Genomic DNA, 9,269 nt, shown 5'->3' with positions numbered 1-9,269 from the left:
AGAAATGCCGTAGATAGTGAGTTTGACAAGCAGTTTTCTATGCGATACACTATCAAATGCTTTAGCTAGGTCCAGATAAATGACATCAGTCTGAAGACCTTTATCCAGACTTAGTCCCACGTTATGATAAAACGACAACAACTGAGTAACTGTAGAACGACCCTTTAGGAAACCATGTTGTGCATCTGTAAAAAATTGGGCAATGTGTTCCATTAAATTGTTATACACGCAGCGTTCAAGCACTTTAGATAACACAGAAAGCAATGAAATCGGTCGGTAATTGGTGACGTCCTCTTTTTTTGCCCTTTTTGAACACAGGAACCACCACAGAGTGCTTCCATTCCTCAGGAATCTCTCCAGTTGCTAGAGATTTGTTGAACAGGTTACAGATAGAAGGACAGAGTTCTGTAGCACATTCTTTCAGAATTAATGTTGGAAGGCCATCGGAGCCAGGGGCTTTGCGAGGATCAAGTGAAGACAGAGATGACAATACTTCCATATTAGTCAACACTATGCTATCCAACTTTGGAACTTGTGAATCTTGATCATACTGATTTGGGTAGCTAGACTCGTCAGAGGTAAAGGTGGAGAAAAAGAACTGGTTAAAAGCCTCAGCCTGGGAGTGGCTATCTCTGTGAAGTTGTCCCTTGTAAGAAACCAGCTTGACGAACACTCTTTCAGCCCCATGGCAATATTCTCTCCGGTGTGGTCAGTGGGGAAGTATGGCCGACGTGCTGTTTTTCTTTGGGATCAAATCCCCTGACTCCGCTTCAGCTCCCGCTTCAGCCATGTCTGAAATTGAATGACCAGCTACACTGATTGGAGTGGATAACACGTGACCTGTCCACGCGCAGCATGCAGCTTCTTGATTGGTAGCTGACACGGAGTGTTTTTACACCATGCTGGGGCAATACGCAGAGCATACATGTGTGAAATTATTGACGAAACAAAACATGGGTCAGTTTAGGAGCACTGAGAAAAAACGCAGCTTTGATGATCCCAAAATCGTGTTGTCTGAGATCGCGATTTTCGGTCGAAAACGATAGATCGTTCAGCCCTACTCCAAGCCACGATCCCACAGTCATCAAGGGCCAATCTGTTGAACGCGTGGATAATTACAATTATCTTGGGATTGTCATTGATGATAAATTGACTTTTAACAAGAACTGCGAAGCAGTATGCAAGAGGGGACATCAGCGGTTGTTTTATCTTCGGAAATTGTTCCGTTTTAACATTGATAAAACTATGCTGACCCTATTTTATCGTGCTTTTACTGAGTCATTGTTATCTTTTGCCTTCGTGTCTTGGTTTGGTAATCTGTCACTACAGGACAAAAACTCCCTGAACCAAATAAATGGGCTGGGTGGCTAATTGGGAAGCCTCAACCCACTATGTCTTCTCTTTGACATAGTTACAACGTAAAGCTACCTGTATTCTTAAAGATGGCTCACACCCTTTGCATGGTGAGTTCCAGCTCCTTCGCTCTGATCGTCGTTTTGGGGTCCCTAAGGGAAGGACAAAATGGTACAGAAAGAGCTTTGTACCAACAGCAATTGTATTGCTGAACAGTAAGGCCCAGAGGTGAATAATTTTGTTCATACTGAACAATTGATGATGAAGCACTTTTTAAAGCTCACACTTTTAAGGATTGTATATGTTAGGATGCGTGTACTGTTGTTGTCTTGTCTGTTACAATGTATTTTACGTAGCTGTTATTTTGTATTGGGATCGCTGAATTCCTGCCTGCACAACGAATTTACCAGTACTATGGTATGGTACAAATAAAGAAACCTTGGACCCGCCCTCCATTCTCAAACTGCCGCTAGGCCATGTCCCCACTGCCACATGCCCCCACCGGTCGACTCGGGCCAGGGAGCCATCCATCCTACAGTGGACTCCCCCTTCAATGGAACAGGAAGTCTGCCACCACCATCTGTGCCCCGGCCTGTGGACCACCTCGAATGTAACCATGTAACCTCCTGGAGGGTGAGATGTCAATGGGTGATCCGCACATTGGCATCCGTCATGCAGTGGAGTCACTGGAGGGGCACGTGGTCTGAACAGAGAGTGAAAGGGCACGCCAGCAGGTAGTATTGGAAGGTGAGGACTGCCCACTTGATGGCTAGGCACTCCTTTTTAATGGTGCTGTACATACTTTCATGCATCGAGAGCTTGCAGCTGATTTACAGTTCCTTGCTCTCCACCTTCTGGTACAAAATGGCCTCCAGCCTTCTGTCCGATGCGTCTGTCTGTAAAATGAAGGGGAGAGAGAAGTCAGGGGAGTGTAAAAGTCCCCCCCCCCCCCCCCACACACACACACACTGCAGCTTTTACCTTGGTGAAAGCCTGTTGGCACTGCTCTGTCCACTGGACCGGATCTGGTGCTCCCTTTTTAGTGAGATCAGTCAGTGGGCTGGTGACATCTGAATAATTAGGTATGAACCTAGGATAGTAGCCAGCCAGCCCCAGGAACTGCCTCACCCCCTTTTTGGTCTTGGGCCTTGGGCAAGCCGCAATCGCAGCAGTCTTGTCAATTTGGGGATACACCTGCCCATGACCCAGATACCGTACTTCCACCCACCCAATTGCACATTTTTTTTGGGGTTAGCTGTGAGACCCACATGCCTCAGTGACTCTAGGACAGCCCTAAGGTGTTCAAGGTCCCGAGGCCAATCATTGCTGTATGCGATAATGTCGTCAAGGTACATTGCTACATAGGCAGTGTGGGGATTGAGGATATTCTCCATGAGCTGCTGGAATGTGGCGGGAGCCCCAAATAACCCAGAAAGAAGCGTGACAAACTGGTGTAATCCAAACGGTGTGGAAAAGGCCATTTTCTCTCAGGATAGAGGAGTCAAGGGGATCTGCCAATATCCCTTTGTTAAATCCAGTGTCAAATAAAAGTGAGCAGCATCTAACCGATCAAGCAACTCATCAATGCGAGGCATTGGGTATGTGTCAAATTTAGACACCACGTTGACTTTTTTTCTATAGTTTACAAAGAACCAGACCGATCTATCAGTCTTGGGTACCAGGACCGCCGGGCTGCTCCAGTTACTGTGTGATTCCTCAATCACAGACGCGGAAGGAGAATACGGGAGGACACCACTGGTGCAGTGGGCCAGCTGTGGGGAGCCAGCCCCCGTCTCTGTGGTGAGGGAATGGGGTGGGGACGGGAAGAGAAGGGAGAAGAGGCGACCCATCCGCCTGCTGTCGGAACCGGCATCAGATGGCCCTCCACCAACTTGATGGCTTGCTCCAGGGACGCTGAGCGATGACGCTGGACCCAGTCTGCCGTTCCTTCCGGAAGTTGAGCGATAAACCGTTCCAGTGTCACCAGATCGATGATCCTGTTGGTGTCATGGTCTTCCACCCTCAGCCGCTATTGGTCGAATGCGAACGGCCAGCTGACCTCCTCCAATGTCCGTGTCCAGAAGCACTGGCGATGTTGTTCCGGAGAGTGGCCGGCACACTGCAGGATGGCTCTCTTCAGGTCGGTGTATATGAGCTGGCTGCCAGCAGCGAGCTGCTGTGTGGCGGACTGTGCCTCGCCAGTCAGGAGCAGAAGTAGGCATGCTGTGCGCTGATCGACTGGCCACCCCCACACTTCAGCTGCTGGCTTGAAGTGAGCAATTAAAGCCTTCTGGATTGTTGTACAGGCCCATCTTTGTGAGGGTGCTGTGGGGAGGGTCCGCTGTGGTCGAGGTCCCCGACAACACAAGCAGATGCCGGAACGCTTGGCGATCTTCCTGCTGGGCCAGTATCAAGGCTTCAAAGCATTGCTCTTGTTCCTTCCGGAGTGCTGTCAGCGCTTGATTTCTGGTTCTGCTGGGCAGTAGCGAGGGCATGGATGAGATCCTTCAATGGGGAAAACTTCATGTGGTGGTTCCCTTCTGTACTCCCGGGTTTCGGCACCACTCTAATACGTCCCTCATGTGGGTGGAGTACAGAAGCATGGCAGGCGAGAGATGATGTTCACACACACCTTTTTATTTTCGTGTTGTTTTTCAGCTTTAACGTCCGTTTAGGTACACAGATGTGTGCGTACACAGTTGTGTTTTGGTCTGGGGAAATCTCTTCTGTCTGCTCTCTCCCTCTTTTTCTGTTCTCCACAGTCACTGCAACAAACACACACATTTTAATTGACAACAGGTGCATTGACTTTGCCACTCGCCTTCCCTGGCCCCGCCCTACATTCACAAACTGACACTAAGCCACGCCCCCACTGCCACAAATGCGTTTGAAGTTCTTCATACTAACTGTCCAGGTTTTTGTGTCATGCCGAGATAATCATTATAAAGAATCGCGATGTCTCCTCTGCCAGTTAGACGAGGCTCTTGTATATAACTGCAACCAGGACAACTAGTTTCATTTAATGCTACAGACTTCTTTGGTTTAATCCATGTTTCTGTTTAAACACAGTACATTAAACTGCTGATCAGTAAGAAGTTCATTAACAGTTTGTGCTTCAGACATAAGAGAGAATATTTAAAAGTCTTACCTTTTACAGTAGGTCAAAGGTGTTGGCAGCGGCTGTACAGTCAGTATGATCTAATTTTATATTAATTAGATTATTAGAACAAACTGAGTATTTCTACTTTTTTGTATAGCTCGGGGAACAGGCACAGTCTCAATGTAATGAAACCTGTGTGATGACTCTGTGCAGGTAGCAGACAGACAGTTTAGCCTGTCTGTCTGCTCCCTGGCCTTGGCTCTGGATTGTCATGGATTAACTAGGCCTGTTCTGAAACTATGAGCTATGCTGCGAGAAATGAGAGCAGCATCTTCCCGAGTGGGATGGATACCATCCCATCCTAACAGATTTGTTTGATCTTTAGCTGTGCGAGGACATGAAAACAGAGACATCCATGGATGGAGAGACCTCAGAAGCCTGTGTGAAGAAAGAGGAGACGCTGGAGCTGAATATCTACAGCTATGGAGACGATCTCGACAACCCACCTGAAGATCCTGACAATAAAGACTATCTCTGTAAGACATTATGCCACTCTGCTGCTCAGTAACACTCACTGTTTATTCTACCCTGCACACTATCTGGTGCACTAAAAGTGCAATACAGTACATTTGGCATGTAGCCTCAGTCTCTCTTATACAACCCCGATTCCAAAAAAGTTGGGACAAAGTACAAATTGTAAATAAAAACAGAATGCAATGATGTGGAAGTTTCAAAATTCCATATTTTATTCAGAATAGAACATAGATGACATATCAAATGTTTAAACTGAGAAAATGTATCATTTAAAGAGAAAAATTAGGGGATTTTAAATTTCATGACGACAACAACACATCTCAAAAAAGTTGGGACAAGGCCATGTTTCCCACTGTGAGACATCCCCTTTTCTCTTTACAACAGTCTGTAAACGTCTGGGGACTGAGGAGACAAGTTGCTCAAGTTTAGGGATAGGAATGTTAACCCATTCTTGTCTCATGTAGGATTCTAGTTGCTCAACTGTCTTAGGTCTTTTTTGTCGTATCTTCCGTTTTATGATGCGCCAAACGTTTTCTATGTGTAGGTATCATGCCGCCATCTTGTGTCAGAACTACAATTCCCAGTCCACTTCCGTGTGACCTACGTCACGCGTGGGCGGGATCATCTACGTCATCATTCAAGGAAACATAAAACAATGGGACAACGCTTCCATCTTTGCTCTCTCACGGTTGGCTCCCGATGGATCTGGACGTATAAAGAGGCGCTCTCCACCCCAAAAAGACGTTTTCTTTCTTGCAAGATCCATCACTCAGCGCGATTTTGCTTCTTACCCTTGGCAAAGGTAAACTCTAGAGTCGCGCGATCTCTAAACTCAGCCTGAGTTACAACCGGTTTACTTGCATTAGAAGTGACGTCACGACTGCAGCCCAGGCAGTCAGAAGTTAAGAAGCGATTGAATCCTTTTTAACTCAAAAGCGTTGTGCATCTGATTCTGATCAGAGACTTTTCCTCACGAACGCTGAGATTCGGACCAAGAACCCTCTGTTTTTCACGGGAACCACCCAAGTGCTCCGCTAGACCCGGAAGTTTTCTCCGCCTCCATCACGAGCGGCTCACGTGCTCCCACGGCGAGGCCCGAGACTACACCGGCGAATAGTTCTTCATATCTTGCTAAAGGCAGGATTAAGTAAGATTTTGGCATTTGGGCATAATTAGGATAGTCTTAGGAATTTGCTTTTATTTGAAATAGTGTGAATTTAAACCCAGGTTTATTGTTACACTGTTGAACACGCAGCGTGTTGATTTATTTTGGTTCTATGTTCTCTCAATTGTTTAATAGATAGGCTGCGCATGCTTCTCTCTTTTATTCTTTACTACTAACATATAGTTCTCATTATTATACATCTTGATGTCATTAAGATTTCATTGGATTCAGTATGGTTATGAGCTAGTGGGTTAGCTACAGCTTCGCTTTTGTCTGCTTAGCAACACAAAGCTAATCAAGGCCTACCATGTGCTCAGCAAGCCATCAGGCCTAACAAACACGCTTTAGCTAGGCTATAGGGCCTTTCACAAACACACATACTAGCAACACAAGGCTAATCTAGGCCTCCACCACGTGTAGTTAGCTACACGAGGCTAAACACAGAGCTAATCCTTTGTTCTGTTTAGATAACATTCTTTTGTTTAGCTACCAACAAGCTAGGCCTCCACCACGTGTAGTTAGCTACACGAGGCTAAACACATGGTCAAGTCCTTCACACTCCCTCTCTCTCTCTCTCTCTCACACACACACACACACACACACACACACTTCACTGCTTGTATATATTGATTTATCTTTTTATCTTTGTATAATAAATTCATTTATTAAACAAACTGTGTTTATTTGTGTGAACAACATCTGAAGTCCCCAATTTTCTCAAAGAATTCAAAAAGGGTGCAAATGTTATATAATATGGTAAGTGATCTTAATAATTTGGAAATGTACCATAATTTAGCTGTTTGGTAATTTATTATTAAGCACCAGGATTAATGGTATGATTCACTAAATGATTCCCTAAATGATTCATTGAACAATTCCCTAAATGATTCACTAAATGATTCATTGAACGATTCACTGAACGATTCACTTCAAATGAGAGTGATTCTATGGTATGATTCAATTCAAACGAGTCAAATTAAATGATTCAATGGGATTGATTCATTTTAATTATTGACCTTCAAAATTTAATGAGACTGATTTAACGAGATTGATCACTTAATATCAATAATTAACTGATTGCACCCACAGTTAAAATGGTGCCCCGTGTGAGGCGATTGGTTTGTTGACTTCTGGAATATTGTTCAACAACAAATAAACAGTTTAATTCAGCAACTGCTAAGGTATATCCCCAGGTGTGTTAAAACGGTTAACAGTCGTGTGATAACCATATCACCAATACTCATAACCTATTCAACTTGGGATAAGAGAGCATTTCCAAATAAACCTTAATTAATTACATAGTTAATTAATAATGATTAAATTAATAATTAACTTGATTAATTATCTAACATCCAGCCTAAGTAAAATGGCATCCCCTCATGTCTCAAAAATGGAAGACAACGCTCAAGACGTGTCTCTCCTTGAGGTCATTGCAGACCTCATTCACTGCTCTGCCTCCGAAAAGGCAAACATTAAGTACATGAGTGAGAGTGAATGCCAAAACAACCTAGACAATTCAAACAAACATATGAGAGATCCAAAAAGAACAACTATTAGTGTCCAAGCGGCACTAGGTAAGCTATTCCTATCATACTTCCAAAATGCTGATTCAGAAATCAGATGCCTTTGCGGAGAGGTTGAAAGGCTGACCACCAGCAACGCCAAGCTGACAGCCGATAATAATGATTTACATAGGGAGTGTGAGCTCTTGAAGACCTCCCTTGATGATTGCACCAAACGGCTAGAGAAAGCCGAAATGGTTGCTAAGAGGGCTGCCCAGGAGCAGACCCCCCCAGAGCAGCGCAAGGGGCGTGAAAGACCCCCAACAATGCGCCAAAGCTCAGAGCGGGAAGAGGCGTCCGAACCGGACACCGTAAATGATCTGGTCGAGGACCAGACACCCCGCCAAACTCCATCAACTTGCTACTCGACTCCGTTGTCGTCTAGCCAGGATGGAGCCGCCCTGCGCTCATCCCGAGCCCAGGCCTGTAGCACACCTAGGTCAGTGCGCTTCAGTCTCCCTGATCCATCTTCAGATGAATCAGACTATGAATCTAGTGCGAAACGGGAACAACACCAGAGTAGCTTAGATAGTGAGTGCTCAGAAGAGCCGAGAAGGTCGCACAAGGACGTGCACCAAACCCTTCGCTTACGGCAAATTGACCTACTTGCCAAAGATGTCGAACAATTCGATCCCGACAATCAAAGAACTAATGTAAATAACTATTTACGAGAAATTGATCGATGCCTGATGGACCTGCCGAACGCCACAACACGTGAAAAACTTAGACTAATTTGGAAGACCTCCAGTAGTAGCGTTCGTGCCTTTTTAGAGACACTACCCCCAAACATTCGCGATAGTTATTCGAAACTTCGCAATTACATGAGGGAAGAATATGCGCCATACACGGACGAAACCTCCGCGATATTGTGTGCATTACAAGTCAAACAAAAACGGTCTGAGGCGCCTCGTGAATATTACAGACGGCTATGTACTGCCTATTTCCAAGGTAGTAGTGCACCAGGGTTGGAAGAAGATAGAGGTTTCATATCTCTCTTCTTGCATAACCTCCACCCAAGCGTGCGGACCCATGTCACACTGACGTGTCGACAAGGTCGCTATTCGATGAGGGAAATTAGGCGACTAGCCCAAATGACCTGGGAGACCATCGTCAAAACCGCAAACGGAAACGATGATGAACCCAGGGTCCTTAGCCTCCAGGGTGAGGACAAGCCCCCGCTAACCTTAGAAGGAGGTGAAGCTCCAAAAGGGGGACCCACCTGGAAGAATTCCGGTCCAGCCCGATCCTTGCCGAACCATCACAATGGTGAGTGGAAAAATCGACAAGGTAAGGCCAGGAGGGACCGAGGGCGAGTCCACAGTGACGATGGCAATCGCCCATCAAATGAAAAGGGTCGTAGGGAACAAAACGGTTGGCAGCAAAACCGTCATCCCCGCTCTGACCAGAAACGGCAGAAGCGTTCCGACCGTAGCTCTAAACGCAAGGGTAGAGACGACCAACACAGTGACTCAGACCAACCTGGTGAGTTCCACTCAGAGCTGGACTCTTTAAAAGCCCAGTTGGCTGAGATTAAAGAACTGTTACAAGAGACGTC

This window comes from Neoarius graeffei, chromosome 9, assembly GCF_027579695.1.
Source record: "Neoarius graeffei isolate fNeoGra1 chromosome 9, fNeoGra1.pri, whole genome shotgun sequence".
In the NCBI taxonomy this organism is placed as follows: Eukaryota; Metazoa; Chordata; class Actinopteri; order Siluriformes; family Ariidae; genus Neoarius; species Neoarius graeffei.
Note: the sequence above shows the minus strand (reverse complement) of the source record.